A 15,392-nucleotide genomic window follows, 5' to 3' on the forward strand; every position below is an offset into this window, starting at 1 on the left:
GTTTGCCTTGGATTCGAACTGAGATCATTCTGTCATTTTAAGGATTGTATCCCAGTATTGCTTTTCCTACTCTTTTATTGACTATGAAGGCTACTCCATTTCTTCTCAGGGATTCTTGCCCACAGTAGTATACCTGATGGTCATCTGAATTAAATTCAACCATTCCTGTCCATTTTAATTCGCTGATACCTAAGATGTCGATGTTCAGTCTTGTCATCTCTTGTTTGACCACGTCCAGCTTGCCTTGATTCATGGATCTTACATTCCAGGTTCCTATGGAGAAAAAATCTTTACAGCATCGGACTTTCCTTTCACCACCAGACACATCCACAGCTGAGCGTCCTTTCGGCTTTGGCCCAGTCGCTTCATTCTTTCTGGCACTACTAGTACTAGCCCTCTGCTCTTCCCCAGTAGCATATTGGACGCCTTCCGACCTGAGGGGCTCATCTTCCAGCCTCATATCGTTTTGCCTTTTGGTACTGTCCATAGGGTTTTCATGGCAAAGATACTGGAGTGGGTTGCCATTTCCTTCTCCAGTGGATCACGTTTTGTCAGAACTCTCTGCTATGACCTTTCCATGTTGGGTGGCCCTGCACGGCATAGCTCATAGCTTCATTGAATTATGCAAGCTCCTTTGCCACAACAAGGCAGTAATCCATGAAGGGGGGGGGTTATATATGAAACCCCAATTTAAACGTAGGCTACTTTTATCAGATGAATATGGTAGATTTGTAATATCAGAAGCTATAAGAAAAATGAAATCAGGCAAAGCCCTTGGCCCAGACGAACTGACAAGTCAATATTATAAATGCTAAGCTTGTAAGCCGCCCTGAGTCTTCGGAGAAGGGCGGGATATAAATGGAATTAAAAAAAATGTTTTGAAGATGAACATCTTTAGCCATTAAAGCAGGGGTCTTCAAACTTGGCCCTTTTATGACTTGTGGACTTCAACTCCCAGAATTACTCAGCCAAGTCATAAAATGGCCAAGAAGACCCCTGCATTAAAGCATGTAAGGATTGTTATATTACAGGGGGGAAAGATATCCCCAACTTTGGAGAGAAGCTAATATTGTGATACTTCCAAAGGAGAGTCAAGATGCTATGATGATAAAGAACTACAGACCAATCTCATTATTAAATGAGGACTATAAACTATTCACTGCAATTTTGGCAGAAAGACTAAAAAAGGTTTTACAGGTAATATATTTGTGACTCTTTGGAACGTGGCTCAAGCTCCAAAACAAATAAACTCACTTGGAATTCCAGCAACAAAGTTTTTATTTCAAAAGAAGCATTTGCAAAGGCTTGGTGGACTGAAACACACACAAGAGTTCAGCTACACCTTACAGAGCTGTTTGATACATTTTTATATCCTATCCCCGATGCAATTCCCACTCCCCTATCGCACTCAACGCCACTTCCCTAATCATCCGATAAACTTTCCAGACCGCCTAAAACCACTATCCTTCCCATGTTCCAGAAAGCCCCTTTGTCCATATCCTATCTTTTGCCGTCTAATTTTCTGTTACCACAGTTGTCTTCTATAGTTATTTCGATATTTCCTCTTGCAATTTGTAACTTCTCCTTTTCACATTTGTACCTGTCAATACTTAGATATATATTATTTCTGATCTTCAGTTGGCTTCTGCTTCAACCTTTAGACTCATTAGAAATTCTGAATAATACTTTTATTCCTTTCAATCTACCCTTTCTTTATCCTTTCAGAAATTTATAAACAAACAAAAAATACACTTTGCATATATGAGCTACGTTATATACTTATATGTTGGCAAGCAAGCTTGAGCTGTAATGATCCCAGTTATGAAAGTTTCTGGGATGTTGTTCTTCCTCCTCGTTATCCCTCAAACACATTTCCTCATTTTCATATGGTATAGGGGGGTTTCTCCTAAAGACATTCTTTTAGTAATGGTAGTTTCTATTAATCTCTGTTCCATTCCTCTTATGTTTGATTAACTTGTATACACCTTAAAACTATCCATTCTATATTCCGTGGAATTTGAATATCACTATCTCCTAATATAACTGAATTTAAGTTAGGTTGTGTTTCTGCTGCCTAAATTTCAATTTCTCCTATAATTGGGTATATGGGCTAAAGAGTGTTGATGTCAGACCTTTACATATTTTTAACCAATCCTCCATTATTACTATGTCACAAATTTCTTCACAGGGACAGATTGTCCACAATCACAACAGTGATAAGAACATTCAGTAACACCATTTCAATCACAGAACCAACACATTCCTCTGTCCTAGTCCTATTAGACCTCTCAGCGGTGTTCGATACCATCGACCATGGTATCCTGCTGCGGCATCTCAGGGGATTGGGAGTGGGAGGCACGGTTTTGCAGTGGTTCTCCTCCTATCTCCTGGGACGTTCGCAGTCGGTGTTGGCAGGGGGGCAGAGGTCGACCTCGAGGTCTCTCGTTTGTGGAGTTCCTCATGGGTCGGTCCTCTCGCCTCTCCTGTTCAACATCTACATGAAACCGCTGGGTGAGATCATTCGTGGTTTTGGAGTTGGGTATCATCAGTATGCCGATGATACCCAGCTTTTCATTTTGACCCCAAACCACCCCAGTGATGCCCTCGACGTGATGTCCCGTTGCCTGGAGGTGGTTCGGGTCTGGATGGGGAGGAACAGACTTCAACTCAACCCCGACAAGACTGAGTGGCTGTGCATACCGGCATACCGGGATATTCAGAACATTCCATCTCTTTCCATGGGGGGTGAACTATTACCCCCCGTAGATAGGGCTCGCAACTTGGGAGTCCTCCTAGATTCACGGCTCACTCTGGAAGACCATATAGTAGCTGTGACTAGGGGGGCCTTTGCCCAGGTTCGCCTGGTGCGCCAGTTGCGGCCCTATCTAGACCGGGATGCCTTATGTACGGTCACTCACGCGCTCGTGACCTCTCGTCTGGACTACTGCAACGCTCTCTACATGGGGCTGCCCTTGAGGACCACTCGGAGGCTCCAACTGGTACAGAATGCAGCCGCGAGAGTTGTGTTGGGAGTCTCCCGATACTCCCATGTTACACCTCTGCTCCGTGAGCTGCATTGGTTACCAGTTGTCTTCCGGGTGAGATTCAAGGTACTGGTAATGGTGTTTAAGGCCCTACATGGCATGGGTTCGGAGTACCTTGGGGAGCACCTGCTGCCGGCAACAACTTCCCTCCGCCCTGTGCGCTCCCACAGAGAGGGCCTCCTCAGCGTGCCACCGATCAGAGAATGTCGATTGGTGGCCCCCAGGGGGAGGTCCTTCTCTGTGGGCGCCCCAGAGCTATGGAATCGGTTGCCGGTTGAGCTCCGGATGGCGCCCGACCTTCCCTCCTTCCGTCGCGATCTGAAGACACTCTTATTTGAACAAGCCAGCCTGGCCTGATGGGGGATGGGTTGGGTTTTTATTGTCATTTTTAATATATGTATTTACTGTTTTTAGTTGGGCATATGTTTAATTTCCCCTTCATGGATTACTGCCTTGTCGTGGCGAAGGGGCTTGCGTAATTCAATGAAGCTATGAGCTATGCCGTGCAGGGCCACCCAAGACGGACAGGTCATAGCAGAGAGTTCTGACAAAACGTGATCCACTGGAGAAGGAAATGGCAACCCACTCCAGTATCTTGCCATGAAAACCCTATGGACAGTACCAAAAGGCAAAACGATATGACGCTGGAAGATGAGCCCCTCAGGTCGGAAGGCGTCCAATATGCTACTGGGGAAGAGCAGAGGGCTAGTACTAGTAGCGCCAGAAAGAATGAAGCGACTGGGCCAAAGCCGAAAGGACGCTCAGCTGTGGATATGTCTGGTGGTGAAAGGAAAGTCCGATGCTGTAAAGATTCTTTCTCCATAGGAGCCTGGAATGTAAGATCCATGAATCAAGGCAAGCTGGACGTGGTCAAACAAGAGATGACAAGACTGAACATCGACATCTTAGGTATCAGCGAACTAAAATGGACAGGAATGGGTGAATTTAATTCAGATGACCATCAGGTATACTACTGCGGGCAAGAATCCCTCAGAAGAAATGGAGTAGCCTTCATAGTCAATAAAAAAGTAGGAAAAGCAATACTGGGATACAACCCTCAAAATGACAGAATGATCTCAGTTCGAATCCAAGGCAAACCATTCAATATCACAGTAGTCCAGGTCTATGCCCCAACCACCAGTGCTGAAGAGGATGAAATTGACCGGTTCTATGAAGCCTTACAGCACCTTATAGAACTAACACCCAAAAATGATGTCCTTATCATCATGGGAGATTGGAATGCTAAAGTAGGAAGCCAAAAGATAACTGGAATAACAGGCAAGTTTGGCCTTGGAGTACAAAATGAAGCAGGGCACAGGCTGATAGAATTTTGTCAAGAGAATACGATGGTCATAGCAAACACTCTTTTCCAACAACCCAAGAGACGGCTTTACACATGGACATCACCAGACGGTCAACACAGAAATCAGATTGACTATATGCTCTGCAGCCAAAGATGGAGAAGCTCTATACAGTCAGTAAAAACAAGACCAGGAGCTGACTGTGGCTCAGACCATGAGCTTCTTGTTGCAAAGTTTAGGCTTAAATTAAAGAAAGTAGGGAAAAGCGCTAGGCCAGTCAGGTATGAATTAAATCATATCCCTGTTGAATATACAGTAGAGGTGACAAATAGATTTAAGGAATTAGATCTGATAGACAGAGTGCCTGAAGAACTATGGACAGAGGTTCGCAACATTGTACAAGAGGTAGCAACCAAAACCATCCCAAAGAAAAAGAAATGCAAGAAAGAAAAATGGCTGTCTGAGGAAGCTTTGCAAATAGCTGAGGAAAGGAGGGAAGCGAAAGGCAAGGGAGAAAAAGAAAGATATGCCCAATTAAATGCAGAATTCCAAAGAATAGCTAGAAGAGATAAGAATGCCTTCTTAAATGAACAATGCAAAGAAATAGAAAAAAACAATAGAATAGGGAGGACCAGAGAGCTTTTCAAGAAAATTGGAGAGATGAAGGGAACGTTCCATGCAAAAATGGGCATGATAAAGGACCAAAATGGCAGGGACCTAACAGAGGCAGAAGAGATTAAGAAGAGGTGGCAAAATTACACAGAAGAACTATACAAGAATGAGCTTAATGTACCGCTCTGCCTGCTCCTTTAAATCATAGTCCTTTCTTCAGGCAGGGATGGTTCGCAGACGCCTGGCTCTGCTCCAAGAAGTTCGGAGCAGAGACGACGGCCAGCTGGGAGCAACCCAGGCTTCGGGGGAGTTCGATCCTTCAGCCGCCCAAGCTCGAAGCTCAGGCGGCCTCGGAGAACTCTACCCCTACCTGGGGCCTCACCCCCTCCTCTTCTCCCGAGGAGGGGGCTTCAATTTCGCCCGAACAGCTGATCGGCGCTGTTTCGGGCGAAAAAACAAACAGCTGAGCCGCGGGCAGCCAAGGGAGGCTGTCTTCAGCGCCGTGCCGCCAGCGGAAGTCCCAGGCAGAGCGGTACAAGAGGAAAAGGTGAAGAGGACTATTTTACTGTACTCTCTAACTTGTTGGACTTTTTAAACTTTAATTGAAAGTGCGTCATAATTGAGGATTAAAAGATGGCGGCTAAACCTCCCTCTAAAACTCTTCGGAGTGGAGGATCCTCGCCGGTGCAACAATCATCACTACAGGCATTGCACCCTCCTGAAGTGCTGACATCGAAGGATTTGCGAGATGCCTTGGATAAACATGCCCAGGTACTTTTGGAATCAATTAATCAATCAATTGCTGATAAATTTGCACAGATGGAGGAGAAATTGGAGAAATTTGAGGAAAGAATGGAAGAGAGGATGGAACAGAAGTACAGCGTGATGAAGGTAGACATTTTGACTTCAGTGCATAAAGTGGCGGAATGTGTGGAAGATTTAGATGAAAAAGTGGATGATTTGGCTCAAAGGAATGCTATACTAGAAGTAAAAGCACGGGAGAATGAAATTGAAAGAGGCAAGTTGGAAAGGGAGTTAAGCCATGCCCAATATTACCAGATGCAGTTTGCTGTCAGAATTAGAGGCTTAAAAGAGAATGTTAAAGAAGATTTAAAGCAGCTGATCTCTGAGGCTCTCGAAGGGGTATTGAACCAGCCAGCATCTGAAATAAGAGCAGCTATGGATAAAGTGTTTCGGGTGAATTCATGGATTGCCAGACAGAGAAAGTTGCCTAGAGATGTGGTGGTTTATTTTGCAAAAAGAGAAATTAGAGATCAAGTTATACAAGCTGCCTATGATGCTAAGGTTGTGATTGCTGAACAAGAAGTCTTGGTTTTAAAAGAAATTCCTCCAAGGATTTTAAGGGGAAGAAAGGACTATACATTTCTTGTGCAAGAGCTCAAGCAAAGAGATATAAGGTTCAGATGGGAGATTCCAGAGGGGCTGATGGTGATGTATGAAGGTAAAAGGTATAGGCTGATTACTGTGAAATAAGCACGTGATTTCTACAATAATGTCTTAAAAGCAACCCCATTAACGCTCCTGGAAGCTGGAAAGGGATCTGGAGAAGAAGAACAACAAGAGGAGGAAACAGAGGAAAATGGTGCTGGAGGAGATCAAGCTACAATCTCTTTGGATGATCCTAGAGAGCAAAGAGTGACGCGTGCTGCTTTAAAACGAGCAAAGAAAATAAAAGAACAAGATCAGCAAAAGTCTTCAGATTCTTCACATCGCATTCATAGCCAAGCTGTGGGAGGAGCACGGCCTAAAGTAACCAGTCCTATCAAAGCTGTGGTCCAAGAGCTTCTCGAGGATATACATGGCAACTAAATTTTTAACCTGGAATGTTAATGGACTAAACTCACCGCAGAAGAGGAAGAAAGTTTTTCAATATTTAAAACAATTTAAGATAGATGTTATATGCCTGCAAGAAACGCATATTAGAGTTTTGGATCAAAAGTATTTATTGAACTCGAGGCTGGGTACGCAATTTGTTGCTTCTGCAGAGAATAAGAAAAATGGAGTGGTTGTTTATGTTAAAAGTGCCTTAACAGCGGACCTAATTGAAGCAGATAAGCATGGAAGATATGTTATGATCGAGCTGTTGTTTGAAGGTAAAAAGACGCTTTTAGTTGGATTATATGCTCCAAATCAACAACAAGCTGACTTTTTTAGTTTACTTCATACAAAGCTTACCCAGTTGGATTATAAATCCTTTATTTTTATGGGGGACTGGAATGGAGTTATGGATGTACAGTTGGATAAGGCTGGAGCCTTTAAACGCATTCCAAGTCATGCTAGACTGCCTAAATCTTTTTTTGAAATGAAGGATGACCTGGAATTGCGAGATATTTGGCGTGAGAGACATTTGCGGGAGAAGGATTATACATTTTATTCTGATAGACACCAATCTTTTTCGAGGATTGATTTTATTTTGTTGACTAATGATCTTCTTTTGAGAACTAAAAAGGTGAAAATCTGCGCAAGAATTATCTCTGATCACAGTCCAGTGTGGTTGGAGATTGATAAGGAAAGAGGAGATAGACGCTCATGGCGCGTAAATGAGAATTTGTTTAGAAATCAGAGAAATGTGGAAGAATGCAAACAGCGGATGAAGGATTTTTTTGAGATGAATATGAATAAGGGTACCTCTATGGATATGGTTTGGGATGCTAGCAAGGCCTATATGAGAGGGGTGTTGATATATATGAATAATAGACATAGACGTGCAGTGGAAACTAGAAGGAAAGAACTGGAGAATGAAATAAAGGAAAAAGAAAAGGCTTTGATTTTGAACCCAGAGGAGGTGAAGATCAAGGAGGCTATTAGACTGTTACGAGGACAATTTGATAAATTAATGGCTGATCAAGTGGCGACCAATCTGCGGTTTGCTAGGCATAATACTTTTTGCAATGCTAATAAGCCAGGCAGATGGTTGGCTTATAGACTGAGGAAAAAACAAAGGGCATCTAATATAGATAAGATTGAGCATAAAGGAAGGGTTGTGTATCAACAGAATCTTATTAAGGATGCCTTTGTGGATTTTTATTCGAAATTATATACTAAAGAGGACATTAATGCAAAAGATATTGATACGTATTTGGAGAAGGCTAGCATCCCGGTTCTTACGCAAGTACAAAAAGAGGGGATTAACCAACTGATTACAGAAGAAGAAATTTTTACAGCTATTAAGGAACTGAAGGTGGATAAAGCACCAGGCACTGATGGCTTGACTGCGGCCTATTATAAAAACTTACAATTAGAGATGATAAAACCGTTAAAGGAACTGTTCCAGACAATCCAGAGGGGGGGAAAGGTGCCCCCGTCTTGGAGAACAGCTTTTATCTCTTTGATTCCGAAGGAAGACCAGGATGCTACTTTAGTTAAAAATTACAGACCGATATCGCTTTTAAATACAGATTATAAGATATTTGCTAAGGTTTTGGCTAATAGACTGATGAGGGTTCTGCAACAGGTGATTCATGGGGACCAAACGGGGTTTATTAGTGGAAGACAAATGAAAACTAATGTGAGACATATAGTTGATGTGTTAGAGTTTTTGGAAAGGCACAACCAGATCTCTGCTGCGCTAATCTTTTTAGATGCTGAAAAGGCTTTTGATCAATTGAACTGGCAATTTTTGTTGAAAGTTTTAGACAAAATGGATTTTGGGGAAAATTTTTTACAACCGATTAGGGCATTATACCAAAAACAAACTGCCCGAATTATAGTTAACAATAGTTTGACAACAGTATGTAATATTGAGAAGGGCACAAGGCAAGGCTGTCCGCTATCGCCCTTGTTATTTATATTAACATTAGAGATATTATTGGTTAAGATTCGGAATTCGGAAAAAATTAAGGGGATACAAGTTGGAGATCAGGATTACAGATTGAGAGCATTTGCAGATGATCTGGTTGTTACAGTGACCCAGCCAGAGAACTCTGTTGTGGACCTGATGGAGATAATAACACAATATGGGAAGGTTTCTGGATTTAAAGTAAATATACAGAAAACTAAAATATTGGCTAGAAATATGACAGTTTCGCAGAAGGCTCTCCTAGAAGGATTAACTGGATTTGAGATTGTTAAAAGGGTTAAATATTTGGGGGTGATTTTGTCGCCCTCTAATACAAAGCTATATAAAAATAATTATGAAAAGTTATGGGGGAAAATTCAAAAAGAACTGGAGAGTTGGGAAAAATTGCAATTGTCTTTGTTGGGACGGATTGCAGCAGTGAAAATGAATGTCCTGCCCAAATTTTTATTCTTATTTCAAATGATACCGATTCTTAAGAAAGACTCTAACTTGGAGGAATGGCAGCGTGGTATCAATAAATTTGTGTGGGCAGGGAAAAAGCCACGAGTTAAACTTAAGATTATGCAGGATACTCGTGAGAGAGGTGGCCTTAAAATGCCTAATTTTAAATTATATTATGAAGCTGCTGCACTAGTAGGAATAAGTGATTGGATTAATTTGACACAATCGAGGTTATTAAATCTTGAGGGCCATGATCTGTTGTTTGGCTGGCATGCATATTTGGTGTATGATAAGAAGGTAGATACTGTGTTTAGGATGCATATTTTAAGACAGGCATTGCTGAGAGTTTGGAAGAAGTATAGACATAAGTTAAGCAGCAAGATACCATTGTGGGCAATCCCAAAACACGCAATAGAAAATATACATGCTGGTTTCAAACATGATGAGACTACTTACAAGGAAATTTTAAGTTTGGAAAGGAATATTTGGTGCTTGAAATCATATAGTTTCTTGCGAGAAGAGAAGGTTGTTCAGACTTGGTTTCAATATATTCAGTTACAGGCCAGGTGGAAAGAAGACCAAAAAAATGGATTTGCAACGACTGATGAAAATTTGATAAAGCAAATTAGAAATCAAGGACCAGCACATATTAAACGGATATATCTTGCATTGATAGAGATCGATTCAGAAACAGAGCTTGTTAAGGATTGTATGATAAAATGGGCCCAAAACATTCAGGAAGTTATTACAATGGACACGTGGGAAAAGATCTGGGTGAGGAATGTAAAATTCACTCAAGCTCAAAGTTTAAGAGAGAACTTTTACAAAATGTTTTATAGATGGCATCTAGATCCTAAAAAGCTTGCAAGTATGTATCCGAATTATCAGCCTAAATGTTGGAGGTGTGGTGATGAAGAGGCAACATATTTTCACATATGGTGGACATGTAAAAAGGTCAAGGCTTTTTGGATAAAAGTCTGGTGGAATATGCAGAAGATTTTTAAACGGAGGATAAAGTTTTGTCCGCAATTTTTTTTGTTGGGAATAATTGTTGACGCTACAGTTGTGGACTCTAAGTTGATGTTGAATTTAGTTACGGCAGCAAGACTTTTGATAGGTCAATATTGGAAGAAAGAGGAACTGCCGACTATACAAGAGTGGATTTTAAAGGTTTCCGACTTGGCAGAGATGGCGAAGATTTCGGCCTATTTGAAAGATTACTCGCAAGAACATTATATTATGGAATGGAGAAAATGGATTGAGTTTATCCAGAATAAGTATAGGGTCAAGAAGTTTTATCTAGCATTTGAATAAGTCTTCTTTCGTTTTCTTTTTTCTTTTTTTATTTTGTCTTCTATATATATTTAATAATGCTAAGTTTTGTTTGATCCTATATAAGTTAGAGAGTGAGGGATTTTAGAATTTATAGTTGTTAGTATATGGTTGTTTATGATTGCTTTTTTATATATATATACCTTGTATTTAGCTCTGGGAAGTCCGGGGGGGGAGGGGGGTTAGGGGGAGGTGGGGGGGAGGAGGGAGGGGGGGAGGGGGGGAAGGGGGGAGGTAGGGAGGGGAGGAGGGAGGGGGAAGGGGGTTTTTTAAAGGAAAACTGTATTTTTAAAACTTTTCAATAAAAAAAAAAAAAAAGAATGAGCTTAATGTCCCTGATAATCACAATGAGGTGGTCACTGACCTCGAGCCAGACATCCTAGAATGTGAAGTGAAGTGGGCCTTAGAAAAGCTGAGCAACAACAAAGCTAGTGGAGGTGATAGTATTCCAACTGAGCTATTCAAAATCTTAAAAGACGATGCAGTAAAAGTGCTACACTCAATTTGCCAGCAAATTTGGAAAACTCAACAGTGGCCACAGGATTGGAAAAGATCAGTTTACATTCCAATTCCAAAGAAAGGCAGTGCCAAAGAATGTTCAAACTATCGCACCATTGCACTCATTTCTCATGCTAGTAATGTTATGCTTAAAATTCTACAAGCTAGACTCCAGCAGTATGTGGATCGAGAACTACCAGAAGTACAGGCAGGATTTCGAAGAGGCAGAGGAACTAGAGATCAAATTGCTAACATACGCTGGATCATGGAGAAAGCTAGAGAGTTCCAGAAAAACATCTACTTCTGCTTCATTGACTATGCTAAAGCCTTTGATTGTGTGGATCATAACAAACTCTGGCAAGTTCTTAAAGAGATGGGCATACCAGACCATCTTATTTGTCTCTTGAGAAACCTATATGTAGGCCAAGAAGCAACAGTGAGAACTGGACACGGAACCACTGATTGGTTCAAAATTGGGAAAGGAGTCCGGCAAGGCTGCATACTGTCGCCTTGCCTATTTAACTTATATGCAGAGCACATCATGAGAAAGGCAGGGCTAGATGAATCAAAAGTTGGAATTAAGATTGCCGGAAGAAACATCAACAACCTAAGATATGCAGATGATACCACTCTAATGGCAGAAAGTGAAGAGGAACTAAAGAGCCTCTTGTTGCGAGTGAAGAAGGAGAGTGCAAAATGTGGGTTGAAACTAAACATTAAGAAAACCAAGATCATGGCATCTGGCCCTCTCAATTCCTGGCAAATAGATGGGGAAGAAATGGAGGTAGTGACAGATTTTATTTTCCTGGGCTCCAAGATCACTGCAGATGGGGACTGTAGCCAAGAAATTAAAAGACGCTTGCTCCTGGGGAGGAAAGCCATGGCAAATCTAGACAGCACACTAAAAAGCAGAGACATCACCCTGTCAACAAAAGTACGTATAGTCAAGGCTATGGTCTTCCCAGTTGCAATGTATGGCAGTGAAAGCTGGACCATAAGAAAGGCTGAGCGCCAAAGAATTGAAGCCTTTGAACTATGGTGCTGGAGAAGACTCCTGCGAGTCCCTTGGACTGCAAGGCGATCAAACCGGTCAGTCCTAGAGGAGATCAACCCTGACTGCTCTTTAGAAGGCCAGATCCTGAAGCTAAAACTCAAATACTTTGGCCATCTAATGAGAAGGAAGGACTCACTGGAGAAGAGCCTAATGCTGGGAAAGATTGAGGGCAATAGAAGAAGGGGACGACAGAGAATGAGGTGGCTGGATGGAGTCACTGAAGCAGTAGGCGTGAGCTTAAATGGACTCCAGAAGATGGTAGAGGACAGGAAGGCCTGGAGGAACATTGTCCATAGGGTCGCGATGGGTCGGACACGACTTTGTAACTAACAACAACAATGTTTAATTTTCTTTTAACTTTTGTATTTTTGTATTTTTTATATATCTGCCCTGTTCACCGCCCTGAGTCCTTCGGGAGAAGGGCGGTATATAAATAAAATTAAATAAATAAATAAATAAATAAATTATGTAGACGTTTGTAGAATGCAGAGGTCCACAGCTTCTTCTGGAATCCTTGGATGGAAAGCTGCTACTCCTGCAAGAGAAAAATCACAAACAAACCCAGGCTATTATTTCTTCACCCCACAATGACCACATTGGGTTTCTGTAAATTTTTATTCCGAAAGGGTCTTCTCCAGGAATTATTTTCCACTCTTTTGCTCCATCCTTTCTTTTCTTTCGAACTGCTGTTTCAGTTGTTAGGACTTGGTAGGGACCACCCCAGGCTGAAGTAAGTTTTTCTTCACACCAGTTTTTTTTATCAGGACCCAATCACCAAGCTGAAACTTGTGGACAGCAAACTCCAATGGAGGTGTCTGGGCTAGCAATCCTTGCTTGCTGAGAAAAGACAAAGCAGAAAACAGCCCCAGTATCTAATTCTTTATAAACATGTCATTAGTTTCATACTGTGGAATTTCCCACTTGAGGTAATTTAAAATCAACTTGAATGCATTGAAATAGCATCACCACTAGATGTTATAGAGCATTTTATTTACTTGTCTACATATCATACTTATCATATTACCAACCATATATTAACCATAGAAAAGTATCAACCATCCCTCCTTCAGTGGTTGCTTCTGTGTCCGAGTTATTGCTTTATTCCCCCAACTACTTTGCTATGAACAAGTGTTTACACACATGATAAGAAATGCTAACCACCAAGACTTCCCCAAATGTCAATTTTAGACAAAAATACCACTGGCTGCCTCTTTTCCTCCACTTCTGGGTAAAACCCCCTTTCTCTAGCCATTCCTTTGTCCGCATTTACAAAAATGTTGCTTAGTAAAGAGCCAACAAAGGAATGCTCACCAAACTCTGCTTGAGTTTGTTTGCACACAAATCTTTACTTGAAACAACATAGCTCATATATAATCCCCAAAATTTTCTCAACTCCTTCATTTTAAACAAGGGTTGAATTACAATTCCTTTAATTTTCTTAGGTATGATTTTCTATCAGTGTGTCCTGTACACAGACATAAAAACATTTAATTTAAAAAAAACAACAAGCAACTACACAAAATAAATAAATAAATAAATAAACAAGCTTAATAAGATATTCTGAGTTACTGAAATAGTTTTCTATCAAACTAGTATCAACTTTTTGCTTTTCATATAAATTTAGTCAAATTCCAATTTAATCAGATTCCATTCAGATGGAAACAAATTTCCATTAAGTAGGTTAAAACATTAAATTTCACATCCACCCCAGCTTCCTCAAACCAGAATTCTAAACAGAAAAAAAGTTTAAAAGATCAGACCCCACTTTTCCTCTCTCTCTCTCTCTCTCTCTCTCTCTTAAAGCAACACAACCAGCAAGGGGGGAGGAGACAGAAAAAGAAGAATTACATAAAAATCGCACCACTAACAAAATAGTTTTCTCTTCTTCACATGCCAATACTCCAGAAGATAGGCTTAAGATAAAGGAGGATCTGGACAGACTCGAACACTGGGCACTATCTAACAAAATGAAATTCAATGGTGAAAAAAGTAAGGTTCTACATTTAGGCAGGAAAAATCAAATGCACAGGTATAGTATAGGTGGTACCTTGCTCAATAGTAGTAACTGTGAGAGGGACCTCGGAGTCCTAGTGGACAATCACTTCAATATGAGCCAGCATTGTGCTGCAGCTGCCAAAAAAGCCAGCACAGTGCTAGGCTGCATTAACAGAGGGATAGAATCAAGATCAAGTGAAGTACTAATACCACTTTACAATGCTTTGGTAAGGCCACACCTGGAATACTGCATCCAGTTTTGGTCACCACGATGTAAAAAAGATGTCGAGACTCTAGAAAGGGTACAGAGAAGAGCAACCAAGATGATTAGGGGGCTGGAGGCTAAAACATATAGGGAACGGTTGCTGGAATTGGGTATGTGTAGTTTAATGAAGAGAAGGGTGATGGGTGACATGATAGCAGTGTTCTAATATCTCAGGGGCTGCCACAAAGAAGAGGGAGCCAAGCTATTCTCCAAAGCACCTGAAAGCAGGACAAGAAGCAACGGATGGAAACTAGTCAAGGAGAGAAGTAACCTAGAACTAAGGAGAAACTTCCTGACAGAACAATTAACCAGTGGAACAATTGTTGTATTATATTGGGCATAATTATTTAATCTTTTTTAACTTTTGTATTTATATTTCTATATTTATTGCCCTGTACACCGCCCTGAGTCCTTCGGGAGAAGGGCGGTATAAAATTTTTATAAATAAATGAATGAATGAATGAATGAATGAATGAATAAATAAATAAATAAATAAACCTGCCTCCAGAGGTGGTGAATGCTCCAACACTGGACATTTGTAAGAAGAGAATGGACACTCATTTGTCTGAAATGGTATAAGGTTTCCTGCCTGAGCAGGGGGTTGGACTAGATGACCTCCAAGGTCCCTTCCAACTACTACTTCTTCTTCTTCTTCTTCTTCTTCTTCTTCTTCTTCTTCTTCTTCTTCTTCTTCTTATTCTTATTATTATTATTATTATTATTATTATTATTATTATTATTATTATTATTATTATTATTATTATTATTATTATTATTATTATTATTATTATTTCCATGAATTCTCTCACACATCTTCCATGAAACTCTTCTCATGCAAACGCTTATATTGCTTTTTCATTTCACTTTTTAATAAACAAAAAAATTCTGCAGTTTACTGTTTCTTTCATAGTCTGTGGTGGGGGAGAAACTCTCTCACACACACAGACAGAGGATTAGCATATCCATACATTCACTTCCATTCAAACTGCTTGCATAAACAATTTCACATACAGATATTTTATTTCATACT

At 40.8% G+C, this 15,392-nt stretch overlaps 1 long non-coding RNA gene across 1 annotated transcript; it reads right to left on the reverse strand.

Annotated features, from left to right (window-relative positions):
- Positions 1-1,260: 1,260 nt before the first annotated feature.
- LOC308664626 lies at positions 1,261-15,392 on the reverse strand. The gene is made up of 2 exons (XR_014025704.1): positions 12,577-15,392; positions 1,261-2,270 (listed from the first exon to the last, which is right to left on the reverse strand). It is a non-coding gene; the product is annotated as an uncharacterized lncRNA (long non-coding RNA).

This window comes from Vipera berus (genome assembly GCF_964194415.1).
Source record: "Vipera berus genome assembly, chromosome: 2".
NCBI lineage: Eukaryota > Metazoa > Chordata > Lepidosauria > Squamata > Viperidae > Vipera > Vipera berus.